At 31.3% G+C, this 19,738-nt stretch overlaps 1 protein-coding gene across 3 annotated transcripts in view; it reads right to left on the bottom strand.

The window, feature by feature from the left end:
- The window catches only part of LOC114330580 (RING finger protein nhl-1), a 143,765-nt gene extending 124,411 nt beyond the window's left edge, over positions 1-19,354 (bottom strand). For all 3 annotated transcript variants that reach the window (XM_028279974.2, XM_028279973.2, XM_028279971.2), the window contains exon 1: positions 19,065-19,354. The gene's annotated coding sequence lies outside the window, so the exon portion shown is untranslated. The remainder of the gene's footprint in view (positions 1-19,064) is intronic.
- Positions 19,355-19,738: the final 384 nt, after the last annotated feature.

Consider the following 19,738-nt stretch of genomic DNA (forward strand, 5'->3'; position numbering starts at 1 on the left):
GTACATTTGCTCGCTGTTATAGTATAAATACAGTCTCCATTCAACTTCAGAAAAAAATTACAAAAGACCTTTTTTGTTCCGAATGATCCAAAAGATCTAAAATAATATCTGCCTGTGGCGAAACAATTGATAACAATTTCGATAAATTGTTTTAATAAATGTAGCAATACCTCCGAAATTATAGCATTTAGGTATATGGAACATTACATAAAAATAAACAGTATTTCTTAAGGACTTCAAAACGTAAAAATTTTATTAAATCTATTTGAAATTTCCAGCACAATATTGTAAATACCACCATACTATTAACCGAATCACAAAAACCTTACTGACTAAAACTTCTCAAAATCGTGCAAGGCATTTCCGAAATAATTGAGGCGTTCCATATGTTAAACTCACTCTGTATATACCCATGCATATGTTACCGGCCAAACCCGATTTCAAGACAAACTAGTTTGGCCTAGGCCTAAGCCTGAGTGTTTTGGTGACACTAGGCCCGGTTTTTCAGTGAGCGGTTAAAATTTTGGTTAGCTAACCTAGTTTCAATTTTAACCAATATTTTAACCCTCATAGCGTTTTTCAGTGCTTTAAATCAAGTTAAGGAAATCTCGGTTAGCTAACCACTTTTTTCTTCTGTTGGTAGCAGTAACTGTACGTGCGCCATGTGCAATTCGGGAAATAATGATGAATTTGACAGAAAAATAAATAAAAGACAATTTCATAACCAAATTAAAAAAAATGATTAATGCAATGCAATATCAAGTTCAGAATCTTTGTTTAGTTCATAACGTCTACCTCGGTTTCATAACAGAAGAGAATTAGAATTACGGACGATTTAGACTTTTTTTCCGATTTTGTTTGTCAAAGACCACGGTCTTATCACTATTTGAACAGATTGACCAGGAAATAAGAAGTCAGACTCTTTGGTAAATAATTAAGTATTTTGCTGTGTAGACAAATATAAAATAATCTTTTTAAAATATTATTAGGAATCACGCATTAAATCCTGTTACAGTAAGTGTAAACATAGGTACCTGTTACAGTTATATTTAAATATATTTCCTTATAATTCCTTCCTATATAATAATGATAATAATTTATAATTTCAATAATAATAATTTCCTTATAATAATAAGGAGGTATTAGAATACTTCCCGCGATGAAAGAAAATAACATAACCCAACTAATCCCTTCTGTCAGGCAGGTACTCAAAAAAATAAACATGATTCATTCACTGCACCAATGCGCAAGCGTAACTGCAAAATTCGGAGTTAAACCATCTAACGAGGATCGGTTAAAATCGTGGTTAATTTAAACGAGTTTAAGCTCTAACCTAGTACTGAAAAACTGATTAACCATGAATATTTCGGTGACCAAAAAATAAATAGGTTAACCCAGCACTGAAAAACCGGCCCTTAGAATTGCGGAGTATCATTGCCTTTTTGCACTTACATCGGTTTGCGCAACAGTTTTTGTTCTAGCTGCATTTGACAAAACCTTGTCCGATCCAACTGAATCTCTCTGCGCTGCAACCCTTAGCGATATTTTAGAGATAATTTATCTAACTTTTTCGGGTATTAATGTATCTGTCTCTTTTAGATCAGAATTCGACATTAGCAATGAAACTTTTTTAGATTTAATATTATTATAATATAAACTAAGGCTCTAAAATATCGTTAAGGGTTGCAGCTACGAGAGGTTCAGTTGGATCAGGACAAGGTTTTCTCAAATGTCTAATCTATCTAGTCAACCCTAAACATCCATTCTTGGATATAGGCCTCCTCTTCCTTCTTCCATGCCTCTTTATCTTGGGCAATTTGCATTCATTTTGACCCAGTGTGTTTCTTCAGGTCATCTGATCATCGCATTACCTTTTTCGTTTGTGGTTCCACGGTCTCCAATGTTAGTCCATCTTTCATCCTTCTGCCGTAGGGTGTGTCCGGCGAACTTCCATTTAAGCTTTGCTACTTGGTTTGAGACATCTTTCACTTTTGTTTTGTTACGGATCCATTCATTTCTTTTCCTGTCTCATAGTTTAGTGTTCAACATTTGTCTTTCCATAGATCTTTCTTTCTTAGCTTTTTTTCCATATTTTCCTTTGTAAACGTCCATGTCTGAGAGCCATATATGAGGACAGGGATAAAGAGAAGAATAAGATTGAAGACTCTTGTTTTTAGGTATTGCGGGTATTTTCTGTTCTTTAGAATAAAAGACAGTTTTCCGAATGATGCCCAGGCCAATCTTATTCTTCTCTTTATTTCTTCGATCTGATTTTCTTTATTTAATCTAGTCATTTGTCCTAGATACAATATATACTCTTTAATTTGTTATATTCTTGTATGTGCCACTGTAATTATTAGTTCTTATTGTTGATTGGTCATGGTTTTTGTTTTACTGGAATTCATCGTCAGTCCTATCTTCGTCGATTCTCTATCTAGTTCTTCTATCATTCTTTGTAATTCTTCACTTTTTTCTGTTATTAATACAATATCATCAGCATATCGTAATTGATTCAGATATTGCCCGTTTATGTTTATACCCAAGCCTTCCCAGTGTTTGAACATATCTTCTAGCGCTTGGTTGTATAGTTTGCGCGAGATGGTATCTCCTTCTCTTACTCCTCGGTTTATTTTAATAGGATCCGTTTGTTTCATTAGCTAATAGTTGTTTTTGCCTTATTATATATACAGTATGTCCCTGTAAGTTGTATCCATATGGAAAACTTTTTTTATTATTAATTTTACGAAAAAAGTTATTCTTTATAAAAAGTTCTACATGGTCCAAAACCCAAGATTCAACCATCAGATATCAAATTTTATGAATGTTATACGAGGTATGTCAAAAAGTTTGAATTTCACTTAAAAGTAAAGTAGCTTTATTTTTCACAATATTGAAAATTGCTATTAAGAAAAGTTATTTGGAATTAAAAACTATATTCTAATATGCAATTTTATGGATAACAAAACTAACAATATTTTCATATTTCAATTCTGATAACTCTTTTATTATTAATTTTACGAAAAAAAAGTGATTCTTAATAAAAAGTTCAAGATGGTCTAAAACCTAAAATACAACAACCATCGTACTCGTATATCAAATTGTATCAATTTTATACGAGATATGTCAAAAAAGATAAACTTAGATCAAAAGTAAAATACCTTTATAGTTCAGAATATTTCAATTAGGAGGATGTAATTACATACTGAAATACTGAAACATAGTTTTTAATTCTAAATAACTTTTCATAATAACATTTTTAGATATTGTGAAAAATAAACGTATTTTACACTTGAACGAAATTCATATTTTTTGACATACCTCGTATAAAATTGATACAATTTGACATAGATGGTTGTGTTTTTGGTTTTAAACCATGCAGAACTTTTTATTAAGAATTACTGTTTTTCCTAAAATTAATAATAAAAGAGTTATCTGAATTGAAATGAAAATAATGTTAGTTATCCATAATTTTTCAAAAAAAAAATTTCAATTAGAAGGATGTAATTGCGCACTAGAATACAGTTTTTTATTCCAAACAACTTTTCATAATAGCAATTTTCAATATTGTGAAAAATAAAGCTACTTTACTCTTGAACGAAATTCAAACTTTTTGACATACCTCGTATAATATTCAAAAAATTTGATATTTGATGGTTAAATCTTAGGTTTTGGTGGACCATGCAGAGCTTTTTATGAAGAATAACTTTTTTTCGTAAAATTAATAATAAAAAAGTTTTCCATATGGATACAACTTACAGGGACATACTGTATATATATTATTGTGTATCAATTTATCAATCAAAGATAAAATAAAAAACTTTATTAATTTTAATAGAACGCGGGCACATAAATTTGATACACCCTGTATATTGATTTGTAAATATTTATTATAAGTAGTTTTTAAGAAGCGGGATATCGTTAATGAGTTTTTTTCCCTGAAAGTGATATGAATAGACAATAATTGTTCAGGGTATTTCGAGATTATAACGGTGCTTTGTTATGCACGAGGCCAAAAGCCACAGGTAATGATATCTTTAGAAAATAATGTAAAAGAAAGTTTGGAATTTTAATCTATTTTTGTTTAACCCCGAGTAAATTTTGTAGAATTTCCCGAAAGTAATTATTATGATGGTAGGAATATTTTTGAAAGTAGGCGTGGGTTTTTTCGAATGAAAAAAAGAATGGGGAAGAAGAAATGTCTCTGATTGGTTTGGCAATTTAGAATGGGAAGGAGAGAAGGTTGAATTTTCAGATAGTTTTGGAAAGAGGAATCATTATGTGACCGGCATCCCGGAAGAGTAGTCAAAGTTTTCGTTGATAGTTAAAAAGCAAGTACCAGTGGTTGTTTGATAGTGGAGAGTGGAGCTGAAAAATGGAACGAGAGACAGATCAAATTGAGAAGAAATACCTCTTTGATTCTGTATTATTGTGAGAAGGAGAGGAGAGAATTTTGGAGTTGTTTGAATCGAGTACTGGTTAAAAGAGGCCTGGCTCGTTGTTTTTTGGAGAAATAGTGCTGGTATGCTGCTGGATTAAAGCTTGAGAACGGAGAGGGCTTTTATGGGTAGCCTAACATAGTCAACAAGGGAAAGCTGTTTGGGTCAAGAGGAGACATCATTGTGAGTGAAGCAAAAGGTCAGTCAATTTATGTGAAAGATTCTTTTATGCTCGGAAACTAAAATTTTGAGTAAAAGCATTTGAATTAAGATTCCAATATTTCAAAAATTAAATAGGAAGTATAAGTAATTTTTGCGAATGCCTAAATTTGTTTGTTTAGATTGTTATATCAACGTCATTGGGAACAAACCGATAAATTTTTATTTGAACTAGAATAAATTTAAGTGGTAAAAATTTCATTCGGACAGCTACGTCCACAGGTTTTAATTGATCGATTTTTAGAGTATTGATTTTGATAATAAAAGATATTTCTGTATGCTTATTTTATATTTCTATTTATTTCCCTTTCCTATTTTTCTTCTGATAAGAACCAACTAATAGATACTGAAACCACGAGAGAAGATAAGTATAACATAAGATAATTTAGATATTTTTTTTGTATTATAAAAAGGCACCCTGAGATTTTTTCTTAATTTTTTGTATGATTTTCGACAATTGGATAATTGATTTAATAATTAATTGGAGTAATCAAATAAAGACTAATTGATATAATTGTAATAAAAAGTAGATCATAACAATATATTTGTAATTAAGTCGGTATATCTGTAGTCTATTCTACTGTTTTGTAGGGAATTCTTTATTGCCCAGTGTTCCACACTATCAAATGCTTTTTCGAAGCCAATAAATGCCATGTATAGCGGGATATGATATTCGTTAGCTTTTTAGATTAATGTCTTCATCGTTAGAAGGTGGTCACTTGTACTGGAAGCTCTTTCTAAATCCAGCTTGTTCTCTTGCGTGGGATCCATCTAATTTAGTTGTTATTCTGTTTGTTGTAATATCTTGGTTAATAGTTTGTACATCACATTTAGTAAAGTTATGGGTCTGTAATTCTTTAAATCCTTTTTATCTCCTTTCCAAAATAGTAACAGTGTTATTGCTTCGTTCTAAGTGTTGGGTATTTGTTTTGTCATTAATATTTTATTCATAAGTATATACAAAACTTCTCCAGTTGGTTTCCCACCATTTTTTAGCATTTCTACAGTTATCCCATCAAATGTAGTTGCAACAATAACTGTTTCACAAACAGATGGAAAAGTACATATTTTTTTACAATTGAGGTATAAATTGCTTTTATAAAAAACACTGATGACTTGTTATAACATAATTGTTTGTACTGTTATTGTACTTGTTATAACATAAATTTGAACGACGAGTCATTATCTTTTAATAAAAATGATTATTTTTAAATTAGGTACTGCGTATTTTATTCAATTTCCTGCAGTGTCCGTATTAATATCAGGATCGCGTTTAGTACATACTAGTTTGGCCTAGGCCAAAAATAGTTTATCCTAATGCGATCCAAACTAGTTTGTCCTGAAATCGGGTTTGGTCGGTAACACATACATAAATAAAAATTAAATGCAAATCATTATGTTAAAACAAGCATTTTATCAAAAAAAAAATCAGGAATGTACTTAAATGTGAAATCAGCGCAAATATTGGTATTTATCGCAAAAATAAACGTTAAACATCCTAAAAATGTAAGACATAAACAAATACATATACTTAACAATTTTATTGGTCTATATTTATGATATTTTAAACTTTGTATTTTCAAAATAGAACGACATCATGTAACATGTAAAAGGCGGTATTATATACAGATATATACAGACAGTCGGACGATTCATCATTGAATCTGAAATTAGCATCAACGTCGCGTCATCGACCAATGCCAGGTAAATAGATTTAAAAAAATTATTACAGGATTACAGCCAAGTCTAAATGAATCTGTAATTTTCGTTAATTACACTTTACGAAAAATTAGTAAAAATTTAATTCAGTGCAAATTTTCGAAAATATAAATTTATTTATAGTTTTGGTCTAATTGTTTCGAAAGATTTTTGGCAAGTAGAGTTTCTATAATTCAATTTTTTTACAAATGTTTCAAGAATTATTTAAAGAATTATCGTGGAAATTTATGTATATTTTACCGAAATTAATATTCATTTAATTACCTTTGATTTCTCAATTTATTGAAAGCTATGTATTAAGTTGAAAAGATATTGGGACTCTTTGTATTTAAGAAAATGAAGGTACTTATGAAATATAAAGAAGAATTTTGAGAAACAAAAACAAGTACGAACAAATAAAGACACAGTGAGACATCGACAAACCTGAGAAAAGGAAATGCTAACTATGCTAAGCAGAGCCACAAAACAAAAATAACCCAAAAAAGGATAAACAAAAGTGAAATCACGCAGTGAAAATTATTGGAAAAAATTATAGAGTAAAGTGCTTAATTCCAAAATAGAGACCATAGGGAAAAAACAAAAAGATAAACTAGTACAATAATGCAAATAATAACTAGTACAATTACTAATACAATTATTACAAATAATACAATCAAACTAGTAGAATAATACAAATAAATGGTATCACCATTCAGAGTTTCCAAAGCTTCATATACCTGGGCAAAGAGTTAAATAATCAACTAGACCACTCAAAAAAAATTTGAAGACGCATTGCAATAGCAAGGTCTGGTTTCATGAACATGCGTAAAATGCTCTGTATCCCCAAGATATCAGTCATCAGTCACAATAAGATTGAGACCACTAAAGTGTTATGTGTGATCTCTATTACTATATGGCTGTGAGACCTGAACATTAAAACAATAATATGCCGTCAACAAATTAAATTCATTTGAAATTTGGACTGCCGGATGTTAAGAATAAACTGGACCAGCAGAACTACAAATGAAGAAGTACTGAAAATAATGAATACACGTCCTCATCTGGTCAATACTATCAAAATTAGAAAGACGTATCTAGAAAACATAATGCGCCCATGGAACTTGAGCAGCTCCAGGTAATATTAGAAGGCAAGATCAAAGATAAAAGGGTTATACGAAGAAAGAAAAAATCTTCAAAATACGAAACATCAGAGATTGGACCCACACAACAAGAAATGACTTAATTCATCAAGTCCAGAACGAAAAGGAATTTGCCATATTGATCGCCAACCTCAATAGAGAAGACACTGAGGAGGAGGAAGAGGAGTACAATAATTAATAATGTAAATGACATACAAGCTATAAACGAAGCACGCACATAAAATATACATTTTATGGAAAGTACAAGACAAAAAAGGACAACCTAAAAATGAAATAGAAATTTCAAAGCAATAATCTTAGAGAAGATCGGTGTAAAGTTAAATTTTTATTCTCATTAAGTGTTTACTCTGGAGTAGAATCTCAACGTTAAATTTTTATTCTAGAGTAAAATTTTAATGTTATAGATTTACTCTACAGGGTGAATGATTAGTGGGGTAAAGCTCAATAGATCCGCTATAGTAATAGATAGCAATAAAAGTTAGTAACAAGAATTGTAGCCAACTTTGAGCTTCACATTACAAAATTAGTTAGAATGTTACAGGTTGTTCGATAACACAGTGGCAGACCAAGCTTATGTATTTTTTACCCTATATTTTATATTCGAAATCCTGTTAACTTCTCCATCACAAAAATATAAAGGTTTGTTATGTTATACAGGGTATTTACAAAGTTATAACCAATTTTGTATGAAAATCGTAACAAGTTCAACTCCCTGTATAAATATAAATAAACACAACAGCGATGGTTTATTAATGCCATATTTTTTTATTTATTGTAAAAATTTTCAAGAATTATTAACATGGCTAATTTTCTTTATATCAAATACAGGGTGAGTCAAAACGCAAGTACATTATTTTCTCAGTAATGTTAAATGGAACACCCTGTATTTTATATCATTATTGAAAAGTAACATTACCGTACTTTAATTTTTATATAACATTCCCTATGTCCAAATTTATTAGTTTTCGAGATATTTTCATTTTCAGAGCAAATTATTTTAAGTGCTTAAATTTATCTAAATTTTAAGTAAGCCATGACTGAATTGACAATTGACGATTACTGATTATCAATCCGGTAATCAATGTAACAATGTAGCAAATAAAAAATAAAAATAATTTATTAGTAATACATTTTACAAAAAAAAACATAACCATAACATGCAACATTCTTTGAAACAATTAAAAACTACTTTTGTATGTAGATGTAACAAATAAAGAAAGAAAATTTAGTAATAAATTTTAGAAAAAAACACACAAACACAAAATACACCATTTTTTGAAGACAATTAAACACTACTTTGGTATGTAAATGTAACAATGTAACAAATAGAGAACGAAAAATAATTTATCAGTAATACATTTTGCAAAAAAAACATGTTTGAAAAATATAGAACCTGCTTTTAATAAAATATTTTTAATATTTAATTACATAAGGTGTTCAAACACACCTCCTAACACATTTATGCACGCCTAAAAACGATCATTGGATGAGCTACTTATTCTACGAAGCATTTCTAAATTAACACATCGAAATACACTTTGTATTGTATGTTTCATCTCATCCCTTGTTGTTGGAGGTATCTTATAAACTTCATTATTAACGTAACCCCAAAAAAATCAGTCCAGTTTATTAAATTCTGGTGATTTGGGTGTCCACGTTACTGGTCCATTTAAAAATAAAAATATCTCGAAAACTAATAAATTTAGACACAGAGAATGTTATTTAAAAATTAAAGTACGGTAATGGTACTTTTGAATAGTGATATAAAATACAGGGTGTTCCATTTAAAATTACTGAGAAAATAATGTACTTGCGTTTTGACTCACCCTATATTTGATACAAAGAAAATTAGCAATATCAATCATTCTTGAAAATTGTGACAATACGTAAAAAATATGGCATTAATAAACCATTGCTGTTTGCTTATTTTTATTTATACATAGAGTTGAACTTGTTACGATTTTCATATAAAATTGGTTATACCTTTGTAAATACCCTGTATAACATAACAAACCTTTATATTTTTATGATGGAGAAGTTAACAAAATTTCGAATTTAAAATCAAATATAAGGTGTTCGATTTAAAAAAAAAACATAAGTTTGGTCTGCCACTGTGATATCGAACACTCTGTAACATTCTAACTAATTTTGTAATATGAAGCTCAAAGGTGGCTAAAATTTTTGTTATTAACTTTTATTGCTATCTATTACTATAGCGGATCTATTGAGAATCACCCCACTAACCAATCACCCTCTAGAGTAAATAATTCAAATTATCAGAGTTTAAATTGAAGATTCGAGGGATATTTTTAATCATCACGCCAACTAACGTAGGGGATAAAAACAATAGTGGCGTATTAAACTAAACTAAAATACTGGGTGTAGTTACAGAATGGATTTCAAATGTAGGGCTTAACATCAGCCCTTCATAAGTCCACAATAATTAAAATTACCAGAAGATGGAATTTACAGGGAGTAGATCTTCTAAGCCTGAATGGTCAAATCTGGTAAGTGAAGTAAAGTACCTTGGGGTAATATTATACTAAAGGCTTAGTATCAGCAGATAAAACGAATAACTCAGAGAACGGTGACTAAGTTGTCGTCGGCCAAACGCGCTCATGGAATATATGGTATTTAAAACCAAACATGTTATATTGGATTATATTTTATTATGGTAGTAAAACCAACAAGTACATATGCATACGTGATATGGTAACCAAAGGTGCAGCAAAAAAGTCCCGTACTCAAACTAAACAAAATATAAAGACTTCCTTGTATTGTAATTGTAATCATAGGGGTCTGGATCAGGGACACACCAATTGCAGCTATAGAGGTCCTACTAGACCTTTCTCCTATGCACTTCTTTATAAGGGGTGACGCGAAAGTGGGATGTTATAGAATGCGAGAAAAACTGAGCAATATACCTAATGGTTATAGTGGATGATGATTTCTGACCATTTGGTACTGAACTAGAAGCCTAAATTACCCTTCCAAGTCGATACATGCTTATGAGAGGGATAGTGCAGAGAAAAAACACAACTCAGTTTGAAGTATTTATACCTGATTCACTTCTTCTTCTTAAGGTGCCGAGACCGCTTGTCGATCGTTGGCTCTCATGTTGCCCAGCATATTAACAATCATTGTCTTATTTACAGCCGCACGAAATAGTTCAGTGCTAGTTTTCCCAAACCATTGGCGTAGGTTTTTAAGCCAAGAAGTTGTACGGCGGCCCACACTTCTTTTTCCCATTATTTTACCTTGCATGACAAGGTGAAGTATGTCATATTTTTCTGGGTGTCGCATTATATGACCAAAGTATTTCAATTTGCGCCTTTTAACCGTGTTCACTACTTCGCAACTTTTATTCAAACGTTGCAAAACCCTTTCGTTTGTGACTCTTTCTACCCAACTGATCTTCAGAATACGGCGGTAGACCCACATCTCAAATGCTTCTAGGTTTTTTAAAAGCGATTCTGTCAGGGTCCATGCTTCAACCTCGTAAAGTAGTACTGGGAATATATAACATCGAACATTCTTATGCGAAGTTCCAAACTTAGATCATGACTGCACAGGATTTTCTTAAATTTCATAAAACTTGTTCTTGCTTTGGCAATTCTACTTTTTATTTCTGTACTAGGGTTCCAACTTTCATTAATATGACTACCCAGATATACAATATTACTTACTCGTTCAATTGAGTCATTACCGATTGTTACGTTATAGTTATTATTATTTACGGCTGCCTGTTTACTAATAACCATAAACTTTGTTTTTCTTGCGTTGAGTTTGAGTCCATATATCGCGCAGAATGCACCATTCGGTTCAATAACGTTTGAAGATGTTCAATTGATCCTGTCAGTAACAAGGTGTCATCTGCGTATCTGATATTGTTCATAAGCATACCATTAATGAGTATTCCCTCTTTTGCGTTTTCCAACACTTCATTTAAGATTGTTTCACTGTAAAGATTAAACAACATTGGTGACAATATACAGCCTTGTCGAACTCCACGCTTGATTTTTACTTCTTCAGAGCACTGATTCCCAACCCTCACACATGCAGCCTGGCCCCAATACAAATTTGCGATTATTCTAATGTCCCTACCGTCCAGACCGGTAGTTTTGAGAATATGTAGCATTTTTTCATGGCGAACTTTATCAAAGGCCTTTTCAAAATCAATCGCGCTCATGAAAACGTCAAGATTTACATCTCTGCATCTTTGAATTAAAACTTGGGTTGCGAATAGTGCATCACGCGTTCCAAGGCCACAGCGAAAACCGAATTGAGTACTTGAGATTCTTTCCTCAATTTTTCTATAATGTTCTTTGATGAATTATTCTGAGAAAAGTTTTCAATACATGACTCATTAGGCTGATGGTGCGATAGTCGCACCACTTGATCTGATTCACAAATGGGTCTAATACTGCAGAAGTTTGAAGAAATTTGAAGCATTAAAGTGAACTTATGGCTAGTGTCGAAATGCTGAAAAAAACTCGATAGATTTGTGAAACATAACAGTATCACACTGGTATGGGTACCAGGTCACCACAGAATACATGACAATGAAAAAACTGATGAACTTTCTAGAAAAGGATCAGCTACAAAATACTTCTGTTCAGAGCCGATCATAAGAGTGCCAAAAAGCACCATCGGGAAGAAAAAGCTTGAATGCGTTGACCACATAACTCTCACTGGGAAAGTATATCTGGTCAAGCACATGACAAAATTTATATTGGACGAATATACGCTAATAGGGCTGTAGATACTATTGAGAAAAACAAGCAAGAACAGTTCAGTGTCATAAGAGACTTCCTTACGTACATGCGCCCGGCACGGGATATCTGCATTCAGTGTAACAGTTTAATGGAGATTTAAGCTGAAGACTATGTAGCAGAAAGCCTAAAACAGTCAACCATATTTTGCATAATTGTGAGTAATTTGATCGCAGATTGTAAACACTTTTCGGAGACTACCAGGTGACTCCAAAAACATATATGGTTCCTATCCATTATACGTTTACAAGCTGGTCCAGAATAATTCTAGTACTGTGAAATTGGTAGGTATCATGTAAAAGTGGAAGATGTACAATACGACAATTTGATGCAATTCGACTGGTTTAATTAGTAGATGGATTCAAAAAATAAGCAATAAATATATTACTGTTATATTATTGATTGTAACATTTATTTGGCAACATAATTAGAATTTATTACACAAATGTGACTTGTTGACAACGCAATCTTGACTTTACTACTAAAAATTTCAAGATCATTATTCTTAATAATAATCGAATCAGCAATAACTTTAATATGTTTTGCCAACTTTGAAAAATTATAATAATTAAAGTGGACAGTTTTAATAAATATGCAAACAGTTATAGACACCATATTGCATAGAAATAATTAGCATCAATATCAGAGAAGTTTCAAGTGAAAATAAAATCGGAAACAATTAAAATTTTCTTCTCATATTAAACTAAGTGATGGTCTTAAAACAAAAGAAAAATAATAAGAGTATACCTAATTTCAAATAAGCTTACCTATGCAAAAAGTAAAAAAATATAATATTTTATAATAACCAAAATATAATTTCTGCATTCTGTTTAATGAGGTACGTCATAAAAACGTTACAAAAAGCGCTGTATACAGTGATGAGTTCGTAATAACCGGCAAAATAACGCAAAAGATGGAAAACATTGTGAAGTAAAAAGAGATGAAACCAGTAGAGGCGGAAATTATCGATATATACGTATAAGTTAACATTACATTACATAGTTTCTTTAAAGGTATCGGAGGAGTATGACAACTGTCACTGTGGCAGGAGAATTATATAAAATACTCCTGTCAAGACGTCTAAAATATGAAAAAAGAAGAAGAAGATGTATAATGGAAAAATGTGGTGAGGAACTTGGACAGTCCATAGCGGCCACCTGCAGCTTTTGAACTGAGTAGGGAGCTGTGGAAGAGTTTGCTATGGAACTCTAAGGACCTCATTGCCTTCTTTATGTATGAATAGAAAACAAAAAGGTTGTGACTGGCTAATTGACATCCAAGTCTATGCCATAAAACAAAAAAAAAGACCTCTAAAGGTAGGAAACTATAGTAGTGAATGTTAACGTATACGTTTATATTGATAATTTCTACCTCTACTAGTTCCATCTGTTTCCATTTCAAAATGTATTATGTTTTCCATGTTTTGCGTTATTTTGCCGGTTATTAGAGTTCACATCACTGTATAGTAAAAATTTACAGAAAATTAAATGCATCATTGATAAATCTAATTTTGGTTCAGATATAACGTCTGAAGAATTATTTAGCTTTAAAATATTAAAACGATGATTGTGAGTGATGAATACTAGGTACATATGTGCCAAATACAACACTAACTAATAAGTCAACACAAGAAAAAATTTCAATCATCTAATGTTAGTGTAAGGTACGAATAATCATATACAAGTAAATAACGAAAACAGAATACAACAAGTAGACAATCTAATATTGTTTTGAAACTATTTCTTTGTGGCGTTTTTGTAATTAAATATTTTAATTGGGAATAATTAACAATCTAAGCTATATGTAAACGATAATAATTACAAAATATAATGCTTTATCATCAAACGTAAAATAGTCAAAAAAAAAACTTGTAAAAATTAAAGATGTTTGAAATAGCCTAAATACACCCCTGAGTATCCTCCGTTTTTTCTGAACAATTTGATAAAAAACAAACATGGACATGAAATTCTTAGAATTAAAAAAATTAGAAACAATTTAAAAGTTGACTTTATACAGGGTGGTTCATCTTATTCGCCTCGGTCTCTGTACGGAAAACCACTTGATATTTTAAAAAAAATTCTTCACAGAAATATACAGGGCCTTTAATACTACAATCTAAAAATAATGTGAATTATACGGGGTGCTCCAAAAAAGAGTGGTATATCAAAGTTATATTTTTTCTTATGGAATGCCCTATATCTGATGACATTATTGAATTGACCTTTACTTGAAGCTATACTTTTATAAGAGTTCCCTATACCTAAATACAGGGTGTTTTGATTTTTATCGAATTTTGTAAAAATGTAAGGTTTTAGAAAAAAATAAATATCTACGAATTTAAGAAGCAGTAACAAATTCTTTCTTGGATCTTAATAACAGACTATTTAGCGTACTTAAACAGATGCTTATTGCAACAAAATTTCTTACAGGGTGGTGAAAATATGGGATTGTTCTATTAACAAACTCAAGCTGTAATAACTTACTTATTTTAAATAGAACACCCTGTATCTTACTAGTCTATCGGGTAGAAAATTTTCTTATCTTTCAATTTATATTAGGGTTTCCTACACCTATTTTTTTACAGGGTGGTCAAAATATTAGATTGTTCTATTAACAAATTCAAGCTGTAATAACTTACTTATTTTAAATGGAACACCCTGTATCTTACTAATCTATCGCGTATAAAATTTACTTAGCTTTCAATTCTTATTAGGGTTTCCTATACCTATCTCGCTTCATTTTTTAAATATTTAAAGATTTCCTAATTTGTAAGCTTTAAAATTTAGAATTAAGTACCTATGTCGTGGTTATGTACAACACATCACCAACACCGGCAATATACTTAAATATCTTAGTCAAGATAGTTTCATTAATAAAATTCACATTTTTATCATTTAATCACACAGAGTGTTCTTATATTAAATGACATACTCGATATTCTATTCTTTATAATGGAAGATATTTAAAATCTCTTCAATTCCATGTAAACATTCTCAATACACATGTTATTCTGTAAATACCCATTTTTACATATTTTTGTACAACAGGCTCGTTTTCGTCAAAGTAGCCATTGCATTTAATTGTTTGTAATTGCGATTTAAAGATTCAAACAAAAAGTGGCGTTCTTAAATTTACTTAATAACCGTTGGGTTAAGATATGGAAAATCCTTATACAGAATGGAATATAATTTAAATATCTTCCAGAATACGGCATCTAATATAGGGTATGAAATTTAAAATAAACATATTATTCAATTTCACATGTAGGCCAAAATCAACTAAAATAATACAACACTCTGTATGATTACATAACAATGAAAATTTTATTAATGACAGTATCTTGTCTAAGTATATTGCCGGTGTTGGTGATGTGTTGTACATAAACACGACATAGGTACTTGTGTAATTCGAATTTTTAAAGCTTACAAATTAGGAAATCTTTAAATATTTAAAAAATGAAGGGAGATAGGTATAGGATACCCTAATAAGGATTGAAAGCTAAGTAAATTTTCTACTCGATAGACTAGTAAGATACAGGGTATTCCATTTAAAATAAGTAAGTTATTACAGCTTGAATTTGTTAATAGAACAATCTAATATTTTGATCACCCTGTAAAAAGATATGTATAGGAAACCCTAATACAAATTGAAAGCTAAGTAAATTTTCTACGCGATACACTAGTAAGATAGAGGGTGTTCTATTTAAATAAGTAAGTTATTACAGCTTGAATTTGTTAATAGAACAATCTCATATTTTGACCACCCTGTAAGAAATTTTGTTGCAATAAGCATCTGTTTAAGTATACTTAATAGTCTATTATTAAGATCCAAGAAAGAATTTGTTACTGCTTCTTAGATTCGTAGATATTTATTTTTTTCTAAAACCTTACATTTTTATAAAAATCGAAATAAATCAAAGCACCCTGTATTTAGGTATAGGGAACCCTTATGAAAGTATAGCTTATTTTTTAAGGTCAATTCAATAATGTCATCAGATATAGGGCATTCCATAAGAAAAAATATAACTTTGATATACCACTCTTTTTTGGAACACCCTGTATAATTCACATTATTTTTAGGTTATAGTATTAAAGGCCCTGTATATTTCTGTGAAGAAATTTTTTTAAAATATCTAGTGGTTTTCCGTACAGAGACCGAGGCGAATAAGATGAACCACCCTGTATATAGTAGTATATTACCAAGTGCCTACATTAACATCACTGATCTCTACAGATATCTTGGAATGTTCACATTCCACCAGAGTGTCAGGTCAGCAATATAGGCGCCCATACTCATCGTGGCCCCCCTGGCTGTTGGAGTGCCTTAAACTATATATTGTTATCCATAGTGTACAAAATGTAATGTGCAAAATCTTCACGTCTGGCGCCCCCTGAAAATTTTTATATGGGCGCCCATGGTCAGCAATAGACCATATTCTTATCTTGCGCAAAATTTTAGGAAAGAGTTGTATGTGCAGAATTCATGGCGCCCGTATCAGTATTGGTAGCAGTAGGTACACCAGATGAGTTTCAAATCCAAACGGGTCTAAGAGGAGACGATCCACTTTCTGATTTGTTTTAAGATTTCACTTTAGGAAGCTCAGTTAGGAAAGTCAAAATAAAATTAATAATTCACTGCCCAAAGAGCGAAGATATTGTTGGCTTTTGTGACAATGTCGACACACTTGGCCAACGAAGATAAGACCAAGTAGACCAACGGAAGACTCCGGACGATTTTTGGGCGTTATACATATATTTGGTTGTATCATACAACCACGAACTTCAAGCTCGTCTCTATGTAGACGAAAACATAGTACGATTCATCAACGCAAATCGTACAAGATGGGCAGGGCATGTCCTGAGAGCCAAAAATAAACGAGTCCTAAATACAACCTTCTGGAAAAGGCCCAATGGCAGAAGGTCGGTTTCTCTCTCAAGAAAAAGATGGAGGAATGCAGTGGATATTCCATTAAAAATAATGAGAAAACTTGGTATTTGAAAACAGTGGCCACACTGTATATTGAATAGCTGGATGTCAAAGATAATAAATTATTTAAAAATAACACTACACTAAAAAGAAAGAAACATGTCATTTACATTTATATTACCTTGGAAACCTAATTCACAATTTTTAAATATCACCATTTTTCTCTATAAAAGTGTAAATATTTCAAAAATTATTATTTTATACCTATTCACTCATTATATTTAAAAAAAAGTATATTAAAAAATTGTTCAATATACCTACAGGGTACCTATTCAATAAAAACACAACATTGGTTCATTCCGTTATTCTAACTGACCCTGTATAATCGAAAACAATTTTAAATTATAGACATCTTTGATATACATCAGTTTTATTATATACATGTTTTTCTATACCTAGTCCATAGTTTAGACTTACTCCAAAGAAAACCAGAGGTTTTTCACATGTACACTCTGTATATAATTACGCTTCTAACCTTTAAAGAAGAATACTCTTGTGCTGGGCAGCATATGAAAAGGTTAGACAAATCTTATCTTTAAGTATATCTAAGAAATCTAAATATCCCAATTAAATTAAAACATAAAAAACAAAAAGCTTAGTAATAGTCAAAGAACCAATAAGATGCAAATTGGAGTTAGACAATCAAATTTTACAAGTAATGACTTTCAAAAACCAGGGAATTAATCTATCATCCGACAACAATGCCGGATGCTTAAACGACGCAATTTGGAAAAACAAACACCTAAGAGTGGAAACAAAGACCCGAATATATGTCAGTTACTAGGCCAGTTATGACTTACACGGCCGAAACAAGACCAGACACAAGCAAAACACAAAGATATCTGGGATCAACGACCAAGTTCTTAAGAAGGATTGCTGGAAAAGGACTACATGACAGTGTAAGAAGTGAGGAAATCAGACGCATATGTGGATTAGAGAATATAAATACCTGGCTAAAGAAAAGAAAAGAAAAGAAAAGAAAAGAAGAGTGGAATCAACACATGAGAATGATTGATCAAGGATAGTAAGAATAGCCAGGGACAAGTCACCGTTAGGCACAAGAAGTACCTATAGTACGCCCAAGAACGCGATGGAACGACAATTTAGGGGCAGACTAAAAGGAACTGTTAAGGAAAAACAGACAGTACTGCCTATATAAAAGAAAAATAGCAAGAAAGAAGAAGAAATGAAAACATAAGATAAGATTTGTAAAAAGGGTATTTTGAGTTTTGTATTTTGTGTTCGGAGTTCGGAGCACTCTACAGAGCTCTTACCCTCGCTAAAATATCACAAAACAACTTGAGTGTCGTGAGTGAAAATGGAAAGATCACTGTTTGGGATCACTATCAAGAATATAATATTAGCTATAAACGTAAAATTTTACCGAAGGAACTAAATATGAAACATGGAACGAATTGTCAAAATAAAGTGACACTAGGCTGGCTATAAGCATACATTAATGGACAAAGAAGTAGAATGGGTAATAATAATATAACGAGAGAAGTAAGAAAACTTTAACAACAGAAAACAATAACTACAAAATATCCAGATATTTCATTTAAAAAAATTGTGTAAGAAATTATTTTTTAATTGTAAATATTAAGAAAAAGGCAAAAATCCATTTTATGTGAATACAGTCCGATATAGTCATGACGAAAAGCCTAAATACGTTCCTGTTATAACACTAAAGAACAAAAAATGTGATATTAATTAAAAATAAACGCTAAAACAAATATAACTCCAAGCGGAAATAGTTAATCTTCAGATGTGCTAAAATTTGGCAAGAAACTCACTTTTCGTTCCGCACTGAATATCGGGTTTATCACTTGTCGCAAAAATTGTGGAAAATTTTTTTAACACTTTTCTAAATTATGTCTTAAAGCCGGCAGATGCATCACTTAGCGTGTTGGAGTCGTTTAGCGACTAACTTAACCAAACTACAGGTAGAGTGAAAATATTTTCGACGAAAAACGTTTAATGTGAACCACTTGCCAACTTTGCAAGTGTTTAAATAGATTCGAGAGATGACTATCTGAAAAAGTCTCTTGGATGCTCTCAGTCGCACACTCACACATTATTTTGCGCTATCTTTAAACTCTTTCTACGAGGTCGGTGGAAAAAATTTTGGATTGGATTAATACAGGAATGTGGAATTGCTTTATTTAAACATCTGTTCGAATTGTATCTTGCGAAATTTTATATAGACTCTTGTTCCTGTGTTTATATAGATAGACTCTATCAAAAAAACTGTGTATATATGTATATATATATATATATATATATATATATATATATATATACATATATACACAGTTTTTTTATATAACTATATACATATACTCTCTTCTTCTTTTTGTGTAGTCTTCCCACTGATCGTCTACCTTGGGGAACCATCTCTCGCAGTTTTTACTAGTTGTTTTCATTCGGCTTATGTGATCATTCCAATCTACTCTTCCGTTTCTTAACC

This window comes from Diabrotica virgifera, chromosome 3 (assembly GCF_917563875.1).
Source record: "Diabrotica virgifera virgifera chromosome 3, PGI_DIABVI_V3a".
In the NCBI taxonomy this organism is placed as follows: Eukaryota; Metazoa; Arthropoda; class Insecta; order Coleoptera; family Chrysomelidae; genus Diabrotica; species Diabrotica virgifera.